The 15,630-nt window shown below is 39.8% G+C and overlaps 1 protein-coding gene across 1 annotated transcript in view; it reads left to right on the forward strand.

The window, feature by feature from the left end:
- Positions 1-548: 548 nt before the first annotated feature.
- The window catches only part of LOC111148519 (NUMB, endocytic adaptor protein), a 187,584-nt gene continuing 172,502 nt past the window's right edge, over positions 549-15,630 (forward strand). The window contains exon 1 of the mRNA XM_022505138.1: positions 549-604. The gene's annotated coding sequence lies outside the window, so the exon portion shown is untranslated. The remainder of the gene's footprint in view (positions 605-15,630) is intronic.

Here is a 15,630-nt window from a genome sequence, read left to right on the forward strand (position 1 = left end):
TGTAAGTGCTTTCCTCCCAAGGAGTTGGAAAACACGCCTTAAACACAATCTCTGATGTTGGTATTTTGTTAAGTACTATCCTATAAACTAGCAGTGATAAACTTCTCTTTATAGGAAGGAAACTGGCGAAAGGGATGGGTATACAGCGTGAATTCTACAACAAAGAGTTAACCCCTCCCGGGTAACCTCGGCTGTGAGCGTCTGCCCCTTCCTTGCTTTCTACTGCGCAACCAAACTGTGCCCAAGCTTGAACCAACCATGACCATCACATCCCTTGCCAGTTGACTTAACAGACGCTTTTGGCAGCCTATCATAACTTCGAACTGCCCAACCATCAACCAATGACAACTAAAGCTTGGTCCTGGGCTCTCCAGGTCCGAACGAGGGCTAATACCGGGTCCCGGAAAAAGGGCGGTGAGGAAGTTATGACGGACGGCTGCGCTCAGCCAATCAGGACAGAAAGCCGCCTCCCCACTATCCAATGGAGAGGTAGAAAGTATGAAATGGGGTGGGCCTGTTGTCATGGGGGAGGTGGTGGCGCTTGGTGGCTACTGGCGGCCGAGGTAGAGGCACTGGCGCTGGAGTTGGTTGGGGGCAGCGTCAGGTGAGTGCCGGTATCGCGGGCTTGGGGTCTGGGGGCAGTCGCGGGGCGGAAACTCCACCTCGGTGCTGCGGAGGCGGAGGCCAGAAGAAGGGGCCTTGGACTGTGAGCCGGGTCCGGCCGGGGCCAGGGCGGTGGCGGCGGCGGCGGCTGCGGCGAGTTCGCGCTGACTGGGCTGGTGGGAGAATGGCCCGGTTCCCGGCGGCGGAGTTCGGGTTGGCAAGATAGGCTGGGGCCGGACCCTAGTGTTTCTGCCTGGAGATCTCTTGGGACGTCCCGCTGCTTGGGTCTGGGGCACTGAGCGGCGGCCGGTGTGTGAGGGGTAAAACCCCTCGGGAGACGGGAGCGGACGGGGTCCCGGGGTGGGGGGGGGTGACCTGGGGTGACTGGCAACGACCTGGTCCGAGGACCGGGTGACTTGGGAATACGCACCCATCACAGCTTGGGTGCGAGGGAGCAGAGGAACCCGGGAATCCCAGGAGCGGCCCGAGCGAGGAGAGCTGGGGGGCCAGGAAACTGGGAGTGGCCGGGGTCTGAGGGAGCCGGGAGACCGAGGGCGGTCAGGGTTCGGAGTGACAGTGAGCGGCCCGGGTCCGAGCGAGGGGGTCGAGGAAAGGCGGGTTGCGGGGGGGGGGGGGGGTTGCCGGGGACCCTCTTGAAGAGCGCAACTGTCGGAGGGTGGAGGGCTCTCGGGGGAGTCAGGAGCCGCGGGTTTTAGGAGGGTGGGACCTGTGGAGACCTTGAACAGCTGGGGTTGAACCGGAGCGCCCTGCCCCCACTGCTGGTCTGGAATGGGATACCCAAGACTGGACTGGGAGCTCCTGGTCTGACGATCCGCGGGGGATCAGGGATCCTCGAGGAGTAGCTCGGATTCTATACTAGGGTGAGGGGTCTACTGGGGAGTGGAAGTTGTCTCAGTTGGAGAGAAGTCAAGCAAAATGACACAGGGGTGGGCCGGGAGGAATAATTTCCTTGTAGGAAGCGTGTAGTAGATAGGGCGTAGTTGGAGGGAGCGAGAAAGTTGGTCAGGAAGAGAGTGGTGGTCTTGTGGAAACTGGCCAGAATAGTAGGTAGGAGAAATTAGCAGTGTGCCCATTAGTAGATTTTAAGGACTAAAGAAATAGAAGAAACTTTGGCTTCGTATACTAAGATGTAAGAGAAAAAGCTCCTAAAAGGGTTAAGTGGCTTGCGTTCCAGTGCTTTAGGGGAAAAAAAAAGTGTTTTAGAATGACACCAGTGATTAGAAAATGAGGACGTTGACAGAATGGTGAATTTGAAAGGGAAAAGGAGAGGAGTAGCTGAAACTAAGGGAGTAAAACGGGGGACTTGATCAGAAAGAGGGGAATCATGAAAGGATGGATATACCCTGGCCAAATTACAAATAAATTTGAATTCAGGTTCCACCACTTAGCTTGGACAGTTTAACCTCTCTGTGCAAGTTTCCTCCTCTGTATAATAGGGATAATAATAGTCTCTATTTCATAGGGTTGTTTTTTCACATGAGTTAATATTTGTAGAACTTTGAGAATAGTGGCTGCCACCGAGTGAGCCCTGGGTACTTACTGACTGGATTGTTAAATAGAGGAAAAAGACCAGGGATTTTTTATGCTGTGGTTCTCAAACTTTAATTTGCACCAGAAACATTTTGGGCTTGCTAAAATATGGACTGCTGGCCCCCTCCAGAGTTTCTAATTCAGTAAGTTTGGAGTGGGTCCTGCGAATTTGCATTTATCTCAGGTGATGCTTATGTTGGTCAGAGGATCACACTTTAAAAACCAGTTGCTTCCATGAAACCAATAATAATGTAGCAACCTTAAAATATCTGTGTCTCCTGCTAGAGACAAGTAGAGGCAGATCGCCAAAATGATCCAAATATAAGGGATACCCTCTGAGAAGCCTGTGTTTTTCAAACTGTGGATCATGATTTATTAGTAATTTATAAAATCAAGTTAATGGGTTACCGTGGCTTGAAAATAAAGTGAAATAGAACAGAATTGCAGTTTCCTTGGTAAGGAAAAGTATTATTTGGGACATTTTTCTCATATGTGTGTGTTCTAGGTCACAATGTAAAATGTATTTCTTACAGGCAGAAGAGTTTAAAAAACTGTTTTGAGCCATGCAATGCAGCAAAAGTGACCCTTCAGGAGGGGGTTTTTAGGACTGGGTTTATTATTTATGTCTTTATTTTTCTTTTTTTTGGTAATTTGTCTCCGGTGGAGACATTCTATTACATTTCTTCTTCTGATTCGGTTTCTCTTATGTTTGCTTTATCACATACTGTGTTGTGCCTCTTTTTAGATACTGAGAATTTTTGGTATGAGGACTTAAGGAAATGTGAGGCAGAGAAATGAAATCGAGTGGTGTTTCTTAGATATGGTACACCTTTGTTTCACTTATGCCTTCTTGTTTATCCTTTCTTTTTATACCACTACTGTAAAGCACTGTTTGTAAAAAACCCAAGTATACATAGACATGTTGGCAGTAAACAACTAATGCTGAAATGGACTGGTTTGAGAAGAGTTCATGTATAGAAAATAAGCAAAAAACAAGACCCATTTCAAAGGAGAAAAGCAAAGGAGTGTTTCCTTTTTAAAAGAGTGAAAGTTATTTAAAGCTTCTCGTGGCCTTACATTAATACAAAACATATAATATAGAAGCATTTTTAAGGGAATCAGATATACTTTGGTATTTTAGATTTCTAGGTTTCTGAAGAGCGAAGAAAGTGGTAATAATCCACAGTAAAATGCACCTGGGATAGAGGCCTAACTACAAAGTAAAGTAAATTGTTTATTAAGCAGGAGCTTTTGTTTTGATGTTTTTCTCCCTTGAGAATGAACTGTATGTGGCATATGTTGTAAATTTAACTTGTTTGAGGGATTTAAGTGTAATCTACAGTAACTTTTTAAAGCTGTATTAAGAATATATATGTATTTTCTGTGCTGTCTTTGGTTTGATTTTTCTTCTATAAAAACCTAGATGGTTTATATTTAGGTAGAGTTGATTTATGTTAGTTTTTGTGGATATAAGAACTGAGAAAGCATTATAGAAAACAGAGATTCTTGCAGTTCTTAAAATTTTTAATCCAAGGGATTTATGTAACCCTTTCATTAATGTTTTATGAAATTGTAAAGAAACTCTTGGTGTAGCTTTGCATTAGGATTTAAAAAAAAAATTATTTGAGAGAGAGAGAAGAGAGGGAGGGAGAGAGAGTACACGAGCGAAGGGGCGGGGGAGAGGGAAAAGCAGACCCTTGCTGAACAAGGAGCCTGAATCGGGGCTGGATCCCCAGGACCCTGGGATCATAACCTGAGCCGAAGGCAGATGCTTAACTTTCTGAGCCACCCACATTAGGATTTTTTAACATAATTTGTCTCTCAAAAATAATTTCTCTCAGATTTTTATGTTTCATTAAAATTTCAATTTTTGTTTCGAAGACTACAAAACATAAAATCATTACATATTTGAATTGAAAAACATAAGCAGTCTTTTCACAGAATAAAATTACTGATTTTTATGACAAAGTTTCCAAGGATGAAAGCTTTTGAATTCCTTGCATTGCATTACATGGAGTATTCCTACCACCAAAATGGTCGTTCTGTAAGTCACTGTGCAGTTGGTGGGCACATTTGTAGAGATCATTCAGTTTTTTACTGAATGTAAATCTTAATAATTGAGTGTGGGAAAATATGAAAGTTCATTCTTTGTGAACATTTGACCAGTTTTATTACTTGCTTCTTAATAAATGGACTTTATTCAGTCGACTTATTATTCACCCATAATTTAATCACACTTATCTATGAATAGCTCTGATTGCTCAACTTACTTTACAGTGAGATTTGTTAATCTGTAGTTGAATGAATGGTGGTTTTTAAATCCCAAAGAAACTTTATGTTCCAGACTGTACAATTTAGTGAGACTTAATTTCATATATCAAAGAAAATTCAAGTAAATGATTTTAAAAAGTAGAAGTTCAATTAACACTAGTTAATTAAATTTATTTTCTATTTCAGTAGCGTTTTCTCCTCTTTTATTAATAGCTTCTTATCTGCTCTCTCTGCTTCTAGCCTTTATACAGTAAACCCTAATGGAAACTTTGGTGCCTGAAAAATCTAGTTCATAAAAGTAGAGAAACATGTCTGGTTTTCAGTTTGCTGAGAGAACTACTTTTGTCAGGAAAAGTCCCTTGGTAAACGTATCACCTTAAAAAAAAGTTGTTTATTTAATAGAGTACTTGAAAACCAGCATTTTATTTTGGGCTTGCCACAACGTCTGTTGTGTTTGATAGATTTTGATTTCCACAGAACGGCTCTTGAATTCTCCCAGTTTCTGAATTCTGATACATGGTTCTTTGATAGGGCTAAAGAGAATGGAAACAGTTGTACTCCTTAAATATTCAAAAAGAATTTTGCTATCTTATTTTTTTTTTAATCTTGACATTAAAATAAATCCTTTTGTTTGCCAAGAGAATTTTTTTCAGTAATAAAACCTATTGGAAATTTCATTATTAAAGTTAGAAATACTATATAATGCCTTAGGATACTTGTTCAGGTGTGAGACACTGGTTCTGATAAGTAGGATGTCCTTATGATACTGCTATGTATTTTTGAGAATGTAAAATATCCACAGTTGGAAATCTTGGGGCAAAAGAAGGATTGAAACTAAGGAAGAATGAGGAGAATACGGACATGTGTTTAAGGAGGAGTCTGGACGATCTGTAGGAAGTATGTCTAGAGTAGTGAGCCACTCTTGGCAGTTTTCCTAGAGTGACATATGTAAAGGAGGATGATCCTATTTGCAGCATTCTCCCATGGACATATTTTTTGTTCTGTGCAGTTTCCACTGCTTGCCATGACTCTTCCTTTGTTATCTTCCACTCGGGAAAGCAGGTCAGAATGCAAGTGAATAGACTGAGAATTGCTAGTCCTAGAGGATAGGAGCCTGGGCAGGACCATGTGGAATTAGAAGGCTCGACACTTGTCTCTGCTTCTGTAGCTCTTCCGAATAGGTCCCTAGCAATTGTCCCTAGGCCAAACCATACCACTTGTCCTTTCCAGTGAAGTCTGGGATTAAGCAGTGGGAAGAGACCCCCTGTCATCTAAATGGGTTACCAAGGAGCTGGTGTATTAATAATTAGTGTTCAGTGACTTTCCCTTCTCTCACCACCAAATCTCTGTTTCTCCTCACTGGCTGATTCCTTCTGTTCTAATCAGGATCAAAGTCCTGAGTTCTCTGATTAGATAGCAAAATTTTAATTGTGGTAACTTGTTTATAGTAAGGTACATACAGTTAATTAGGAAAATAATTATCAGATTCTTTTCCAGTTATTTAGGGAGGAAGAAGGATTGAAAGCTGTGGAAAACTGCTTGGCTCCTGAATAAAGGCAAAGTCAGGGAAGCCAGCAACACAGAGAAATCTAATATTAGGTTGACTTCAGAGACTTAAACTTCAATCTTGAGTTCTTGACTCTATTGTCTTATTTTTAGTCCCATCTGTTGAATAACTTGGACCTTTCTTTTAATTCAGTTATATTTTTTGCCTTTAAGTCACAGTAAAATTCTTAATTATTTACACCCAGATTAGCAATGTTATAACTAATTCCTAAATTCTTTTGGGTTATGAAGCATAGCTGTGGAACCTGTTAGATAAATTTTTCATTAGATTTGACTTCGGGGGTTTTCTCAGGAACAAGCCAGAAGGTCAAACAGGTTGTGAGGAGTCAAGGACAAGAGCACATCTACACTACTAAGTAAAAAAAATAAAAATTAAAAAAAAAAAATTGGATTTGACTTCGGGGTTTTTTTAAGCTAGTATTTAAGTATCGAGTCTCCGTGGCATTGAGTATCCTTAACATAGTGTGGCAGTTCTCAATCTGCAAATCTTTGAATTGGGGTGGATGTTTTGTACAGTTAATTCATTTGCTCATCAAATGTTATCTGACAAAAAGTAGTCAGTAGTAGACAAAAGTAGTAATTCTAAAAATATAATTATACTTAAAAAATATATATACTGGGGCACCTGGGTGGCTCAGTGGGTTAAAGCCTCTGTCTTCAGCTCAGGTCATGATCTCAGGGTCCTGGGATCAAGCCCCACATCGGGCTCTCTGCTCGGCGGGGAGCCTGCTTCCCCCTCTCTCTCTGCCTGCCTCTCTGCCTACTTGTGGATCTCTGTCTGTCAAATAAATAAAATCTTTAAAAAAAAAATATATATATATATATACTTAGAACTTACTACTTATATATATATATATGCATATGTTATCTATATTATATAAATGTTGAGGTGAATTAAATTTTTTATTTTGAAGGTTAGACTGAATTCATAGAAGCTTTGGTTATTTTGACTATTTGCTCTGTCAGTGGATATTGAATATTCAGCTATTATCATATAGGGATTAGATACTATTTTGACTTTTTAAAAAAAATTATTTTATTATTATTATTTTTTACTATTTTGACTTTTAAAAAGGTTCATCCTTAAAAGCTCTTAGCCTACTTTTTCTGTCTTTTCCTTACCCAAATGTGCCATTTTAGAAACCCTACTTTACTTCTGTTTCCCCCAACATGGTGTATGCATTCTTTTTCCTCTCTTTTGGGTAGCTTTATTCAGGTATAATTGACATACAATGAAATTGCAGATGTTTTAGGTATACGGTTTGATGGGTTTTTACCTATTTATCCACCACAATCAAGATAAGGAACATACTTAACCATTCTAAAGGTTTCCTTGTGCCTGTTTATAAGCTATCTCTCCCTTTCCACCCTTAGAGGTAACCACTAATCTGTCATAGATTATCTGCATTTTCTAGAATTTTATTCAAAGATAATTGTAGTATGTACTTTTTTTGATAGGGAGGTCTGGCTTCTTTCAACCTAATTTATTTGAGATTTATCCATGTTATTTTGTGCATCAGGAGTTTATTCCTTTTTATTGTGGAGTAGTATTCCAATATATAGTTATATCACAATTTAAAAAATCTCTTGTTGATAGACATTGGATTTTTTCCAGTTTTTGGTTGTTCACACAAAGCTGCTATGAACATTCCTGTACAAGTTTGTTTGTTTTTTTTTTTTAAAGATTTTATTTATTTATTTGACAGGCAGGCAGAGAGAGAAGGGGAAACAGGCTCCCTGCTGAGCAGAAAGCCCGATGCGGGGCTCAATCCCAGGATCCTGGGATCACGACCTGTGCCGAAGGCAGAGGCTTTAACTCACTGAGCCACCCAGGCGCCCCTGTACCAGTTTTTATATGGACATGTGTTTTCATTTTTTTTTTAAAGATTTATTTATTTGAGAGAGAGAGCAAGCTCGCACACGCGGGAGGCAGAAAGAGAGAACCCTAAGCACACTCCCCACCGAGTGCAGAGCCTGACTGGGGCTCCATCCTGCGACCCATGAGATCATAACCCTGGTGGAAACCAAGGGTCAGTGGCCTAACCGACCAAGCCATCCAGGGGTCCCTTTATTTTTTTGGGTGTATCTCTAGTAGTAGTAGAATTGCTGGTTTATATGGTAACTCAGTTTTCCAAAGCAGCTATATATGCCATTTTATATTTCCACCAAGAGAGGCAGTGAGCATTCCAGAGAGCATTCCACATCCTCACCTACACTTGTTACTACTTTTGGTTTTTTATTATAGCTATCCTAGTAGATGTGAAGGGACAACTCGTGGTGGTATTCCTTTGAATTTCCCTGATGGCTAATGAGAATTTTTTCATGGGTTTATTGCCTGTTTATCTTCTTTGGAGAAATGTTTTTTGGATCCCTTGCCCAATTAAAAAATGGGGTTATTTGCCTATTATTATGTAGTTTGAGTTGTAAAAATATACATTCTGGACACAAGTCCCTTATAGATACTGGATTTGCAACTAATTTCTTTCTTCCTTCCTTCTTTTCCTTCCTCTCATTTCCTTTTCTTTCCGTTCTGTTCCGTTCCTTTCCTTTTCTTCCTTCCTTCCTTTCTTTGAAAGTGTATTTATCTATTTATTTTGTAATCTCTATACCCAACATGGGGCTCTAACTCATGACCCCAAGAACAAGAGTCACATGCTCTTCTGACTGAACCAGCCAGGGACCTTTGTTACAAAAGTTTAATAAACTATTCTGCTTTGTTACTAATTCTTCCAAGTAGCAGTTTGTTGGCCTTTTGGTCTAGTGTGGCAGTTGGGGTCGTGGTGCCAAGGGAAGCATTTAGGAGTTGCGGGAATGGTTTATAAATGAATCCACTGATCTAAATATATGATTGTATAATTTCATCCTTACATTGTTTCATACTTGGACATTGAATGAAGTTCAGGTGTCATTTTTCTCCTGATAGTGCACCCTTGTGTCCATAGTTCTATAGAAGCTTCAGTGTTGGACCTTTAATGGAAATCAGGGTCAGATTTTTAAACATCTTACTTAAGGGAAGAGTAGTTTCTATTATACCCCTTCTTTTTTTCCCCCTCTTCCCCCCCTACTGTCCCTACCTCCCTCTTTTTTTTTTTTGTTTTTTCTTAAGATTTACTCTATTTTTAAAATAATTTACTTATTTGTGTGTGAGAGAGAGCACACATGCAAGCAGGGAGAGCTACCTGCAGAGCAGGCAGAAGGAGGAGAAGGCTCACCAGTGATCAAGGTGCCTGATGCAGGGGTTGATCCCAAGACTCTGGGATTGTGACCTGAGCTGAAGGTAGAAGCTTAACCAACCGAGCCACCCAGGCATCCCAAGATTTATTTATTTTAGAGGGAAAAAGCATGTGTGCAAGCATGAGCAGAGAGAGAGAGAGAATCTCTAGCTGACTGCCTGCTGAGTGGGGATGACACACATGGGGGCTTGATCCTGGGGACCCCGGAGATCAGGACTTGAACTGATATCTAGGGTCAGAGGCTTAACTGACTGAGCCACCCAGGTACCCCTCCCCTCTTTTTTTTTTTTTTTTTTAAGATTTTATTTATTTACTTGACAGGTAGAGATCACAAGTAGGCAGAGAGGCAGGCAGAGAGAGAGAGAGAGTGGGTAGCAGGCTCCCCGCTGAGCAGAGAGCTGATGTGGGGCTCGATCCCAGGACCCTGGGATCATGACCTGAGCTGAAGGCAGAGGCTTTAACCCACTGAGCCACCTAGGTGCCCCTACCCCTCCCCTCTTTAACTCACCTAGCCTAGTACCTTTTTATCTAAAGAAGACACTTTTGAATTAAACACATAGCCTTTTCCTGAGGGAAAATAAAATACTAAGGCCTTATTTAAATTGGAAATTCAAGGAAATGTTCTATAGTGATGATTAAAAACATTATAGAGGAAAAATTTTAAGGATTTTAATTAACTTTGGTAAATTCAAAATCAAGAATTAGTATAACTAATATCATAGTTTTCTTTCCTATGTAATCTTAGTTGAAGTTGAGAAATAGCATGGTATTTTCCTTTTCATTTAAAATATAATATAAATGTAATTCTTTTACAGTTTGTGTGATTTACTTAGCATTTTCAGATAAACTGATTTTTTTTTTAAGATTTTTATTTATTTATTTGACAGAGAGATCACGAGTGGGCAGAGGAGGCAGGCAGAAGGGGGAAACAGGCTCCCAGCTGAGTAGAGAGCCTGATGCAGGGCTCGATCCCAGGACTCTGAGATCATGACCTGAGCCAAAGGCAGAGGCTTAACCCACTGAGCCACCCAGGTGCCCCTAAACTGATTCTTTGTTTAAAGAACATTTAACTGGGGCTTCTGAATGGCTCAGTTGGTTAAGTAACCAACTCTTAACTTCCACTCAGGTCCTGATCTCATGGGTTGTAAGATCCAGCCTTGGGTTGGGGCTCTGAGCTCAGTGGAGAGTCTGCTTGAGATTCTATCTCTCCCTCTGCCTCCCCTTCTCTCTCTCTCTCTTTTTCAAGTAAGTCTTTTTAATTTTATTTTTTGAAAAGATTTTGTTATTTGAGAGAGAGAGAATAAAAGATAGAGAGGCAGTATGAGAAGGGGAAAGGAAGAAGCAGGGACTCCGGGATCATGACCTGGGCTGAACGCCGTCGCTTAACCAACTGAGCCACCCAGGTGCCTCAAGTAAATCTTTAAAAAAAAAAAATTTAACTCTAAATTGAGCTCTTTTTCCATATGTTTTAGTAGGCATTATATTTTCTTTTTGGAGTTCTTAGGAACAAAGGGAAGAGTATACATCTTTTACATGGTATTTGAATTTTGTGTGTTTCATTTCTCTTTGTGGAGTTCTGCTCTTTTAGAATATGAGGGCAGTACTTTGCCAAGTAAGAACTAATTTCCTGGGAAGGCAGGTTGCTGGCTTGATTCTGGCTGTGCCTGAGTTTAGTCCTATGCAAAATAATGAAATCACCTAATTATTTTCTCTAATTCAAATTAACCATGATTGGTTTATATTTGCATTATATTGAATTCTGTAACCTTTTCTTATAGATTTGTTAACATACCTTGAAGGATTTTGACTTCCTTTGATAAGTTGGCTATTTGTATCTGAAATAATACTAATGATGTGTTCCTTCAATGAAGCTTCTTACTCTTTTGGTCTCTCCCCCTCCCCAGTAGATGTAGTTAGTGTGGGATATCACTTGTGCTTTTACAAGAAAGCCCAGACACTGAAATATAATAATAGTTTCTATGATATTGACCCTTCATTCTTTTTAAAAAGATTTTATTTCTTTATTTTGTGAGGGAGTGTATGTACATTCATACACATGAGTGAGGGAAAGGGCAGAGGGAGGGAGTGAATCGCAGGTTAACTCTACTCTGAGGGTGCAGCCTGATGAAAGGCTCAAGGCAGGGTTTGATCCCACCACCCAGAGCATGACCAGAGCTGAAATCAAGAGCTGGGCACTCAACCCAGTAAGCCACCCAGGTGCTCTGACCCTTCATTATTTTTTTTTAATGACATTAACATTTATTATCTATTTTTTCCTCATGCAGATTTTTCTTGAACACATAATTTTGGAACTTCCGTTTTTTTTTTTTGTTTGTTTGTTTTTTAAGGCTCCACACTGGGCATAGAGCCCAATGCAGAGCTTGAACCCATGACCCTGAGACCAAGACCAGGAGATGGTCACTTAACTGACTAAACCACCTAGGCACCCCTGGAACCTGCCTTTTTTTTTAAACATACATTTTAATATCATTATAATTATTTGAAAACAGTTTAAAACAGCTGAGGAATATTCCATTAAAGGATATATCGTCATTTATACAAGGGATTTCCATAGTTTCACATTCAGATTATTAATTTCCAATTATTATAGACAAAACATCATTGAATATTGCTAAACACAGATCTTTGTCCACATTTCTATAATGTTAAGATAGATTTCTATAAGTGGAATTATCAAGTCAAGGTATACATTTCTTAGGGTTCTTAAGAGAGCAAAACTGCATAATTCTTTTCTAGAAAGGTTGTACAAATTTATGTTTCCATTAACGGTGTATGAGGTTGAGATATATACCCTTGCCAGCAGTGTTATCATTTAAAAATATTTGCTAATTTGATAGGGAGAAAATAGTAACTGGTTTCTGAAATTTTTATTTTATCATTAGTGGAACATTTTAAATATTATCATTAACCTTTAAATATTTCCTTTATTATTTTCACTTTATAATCAAGTGAAGTTATATTCCTGTTCTTTGCCGTTTTTCTTTTTCTTTTTCTTTTTGAATGGTCTCTAATTTTTTTTTAAAGATTTTATTTATTTGAAAAAGAGAGATCACAAGTAGGCAGAGAGGCAGGCAGAGAGATGGGGAGGGAAGCAGCCTCCCTGCTGGGCAGAGAGCCCGATGTGGGGCTCGATCCCAGGACCCTGGGATCATGACCTGAGCCGAAGGCAGAGGCTTAACCCACTGAGCCACCCAGGCACCCTGAGTGGTCTCTAATTTTTATGTGGAATTTAGGGATGGATAATATTCAGAGCTGTGACTTAATTTACATAAATGATCAGCAAAAAGTTTAATGTACCTGTCTTTTTTCTTTAGATTTTATTTATTTAAGGAGAGAATGAGCAGTGGGGAGGGGTAAAGAGAGGGAGAGAGACAGACTTCCTGCTGAACAGTAATGTCCCTTTCAAATTTTTTTTAAAGATTTTATTTATTTATTTGACAGAGATCACAAGTAGGCAGAGAGGCAGGCAGAGAGAGAGGGGGAAGCAGGCTCCCTGCTGAGCACAGACCCTCCCCAGTCCCGCAATGTGGGGCTCCATTCCAGGACTCTGAGATCATGACCTGAGCCGAAGGCAGAGGCTTAACCCACTGAGCCACCCAGGCACCCCTCTTTCAATTTTGTTTTGCCGTCCCTCCCTGCCACTGCTTTCTGATTTTGTCTGTTCTTGAATTTCATATAAATGGAATATGTACTCTTTATCTGGCTTCTTGTCTTTAACATATTTTTGAGATTCACTTTGTTTTGTATATTTTTTTGTTAAGGAAATAGAGCAATTGTATGCCCTTTTAAACACAATGCCATTTAAACCATCCCTAGACCACAGTTTAAGTATTCAATTTACCTCAAGTCCAATTTGTATCTCCCTAAGACATGGTTTCCTATGAAGTAGCCATTTTAAGTGAGTCTTCTTTTTTATATCTACATGGATGATTTCTGGAGGGAACACTCAGGAGAAACATGTACCAAGAAAACATAAGAAAAAAAAATACATGTACACATACATTTAAGAGTTTCACTTAATAAAAGTAGAATTGCTTAATAAAACCCTGAGATTTATTTGTCCCTCTCTCTTTCTCTCTTTTTAAATTAAATTAAATTAAATTTTTTGTTTTTCTTTCTTTTTTTTTTTAAATTATTTTTATTAACATACAATGTATTATTTGCCCTAGGGGTACAGGTCTGTGAATCATCAAGCTTACACATTTCACAGCACTCACCATAGCACATACCCTCTGCAATGACCTTTTTTTTAAAAAGTTTTTAAATTTTTTATTTTTATTTTTATTTTTACTTTTTTAAAGATTTTATTTATTTATTTGACAGAGATCACAAGTAGGCAGAGAGAGAGGAAGGGAAGCAGGCTCCCTGCTGAGCAGAGAGCCCGATGTGGGGCTCCATCCCAGGATCCTGGGATCATGACCTGAGCAGAAGGCAGGGGCTTTAACCCACTGAGCCACCCAGGTGCGCCAAGATTTTTATTTTTGAGCAATCTCTACACCCTGTGTAGGGCTTGAACTCACAGTCCCCGAGATCAAGGCTTGCATGCTCTACTGTCTGAGTCAGCCAGGTGTCATTTGCTGATTAAAAGCACCGACTAAAAAATTTCTCAGAAGTTTTATCTTGTGGCAAAAAAAAAACTCAAGTGAGTTACTAAACAAAAAATGTTATTTTCAGAATAAAAATGATCTTCAACGATGGATTAAAATACATTTTAAAATGAGACAGAACTTGAAAATAGACATCCTCATTAAGTAATTCAAATCATTAGTATAGACAACAGATAACTTCCTAGGTCACACAGTATTCCATTTTATGAATACCACACTTTGTTTTTCTGTTGTCCTGTTGATAGACATTTGTGTTATTTCCAGTTTTTGTCTGTTAGGAATAAGGGTGCTATTAACATTCTTGTACAGGTCTTTTTGTGAACATATGTTTCATTTATTTTGGTCGACTACCTAAGAGTGGAATTGTTGCATCACAGGGTAGATTTATGTTTAACTGTAAGAAATTGCCAAATGATTATCCACTAGCGGTGTATGAGGTCCGGTTGCTGCCTATCATTGCCACCACCTGAGTTGTTAATTTCTTTGATTGTTTTTTTTTTTTTTTTTTTTTGCCAGTCTAGTGGGTATAAAATGATGTCTTAGAATGATTTTTATTTGCATTTTTCAGATAACTAAAGATGTTGAACATTTATTCTTTTATTATTAAAATCTTTACAAGAGCAGATTAGTAGATTAATAGTAAATATATTAATAAAAGGTTCAGTATGTTTTATTACTATATATGGATCTAGACTTATTAATCTGATCTGTAAGGTCAGAGTTTAATTTTTTTTTTTCTAAAGATTTTATTTATTTATTTGACAGAGATCACAAGTGGTCGGAGAGGTGGTCGGAGAGGCAGGCGGAGAGAGAGGAAGGGAAGCAGGCTCCCTGCTGAGCAGGGAGCCCGATGTGGGTCTTGATCCCAGGACCCTGGGATCATGACCTGAGCCGAAGGCAAAGGCTTTAACCCACTGAGCCACCCAGGCGCCCCAGGGGAACCAGTTTTGATTTTGTTGGCAAAGTCCACATTTAAGGTTGACATTTGAATTGGTATGAAGAATTAGAAGGAACCACAATGCACAGAGCTGGAGGTATTTTGTTCTTGTGGGAAAAGTAAAGAAAGAGCTTGATTTTTGAGGTACTGAAGTAAGACTATAGCTTAGTGAGTGTGAGGGAAAGTAGCTTTTAGGATGAGCTTAGAAAGGTATGAAGAGGTCAGTCATGAAGTGCCTTTTAGATTGCTATAGATTTGGATTTTGTTCTAAATGGGGTTCCATTGAAGGATTTTTTTTTAAAGATTTATTTATTTATTTGACAGAGAAATAGCACAAATAGAGCAGCAGACAGAGGGAGAGGGAGAAGCAGGCTCTCCACTAAGCAGGGAGCTGGATGTGGAGCTCGATCCCAGGACCCTGGGCTCATTACCTGAGCGGAAGGCAGCCACTTAACTGACTGAGCTACCCAGGTGCCCCACCACTGAAGGATTTTAAGCAGAGGATAAGATAAATATGGTAATACATTTTAAAGATTTATTTATTTTAGAGTAAGAGAGAGCTGAGTGAGCTGGGGAGGGGCAGAGGAAGCAGACTCTCTGCCGAGTGGGGAGACTGATTCAGGTCTCAATCTCAAGACCCTGGAATCATGACCTGAGGTGAAATCAAGAGTGAGAGCATGATACACATTTTTTTTTTAAGATTTTATTTATTTATTTGAGAGAGAGACAGTGAGAGAGAGCATGAGCGAGGAGAAGGTCAGAGGGAGAAGCAGACTCCCCATGGAGCTGGGAGTCCGATGTGGGACTCGATCCCGGGACTCCGGGATCATGACCTGAGCCG

The sequence above is a fragment of the Enhydra lutris genome, unplaced genomic scaffold (assembly GCF_002288905.1).
Source record: "Enhydra lutris kenyoni isolate GAN:26980312 unplaced genomic scaffold, ASM228890v2 scaffoldscaffold20, whole genome shotgun sequence".
Lineage (NCBI taxonomy): Eukaryota > Metazoa > Chordata > Mammalia > Carnivora > Mustelidae > Enhydra > Enhydra lutris.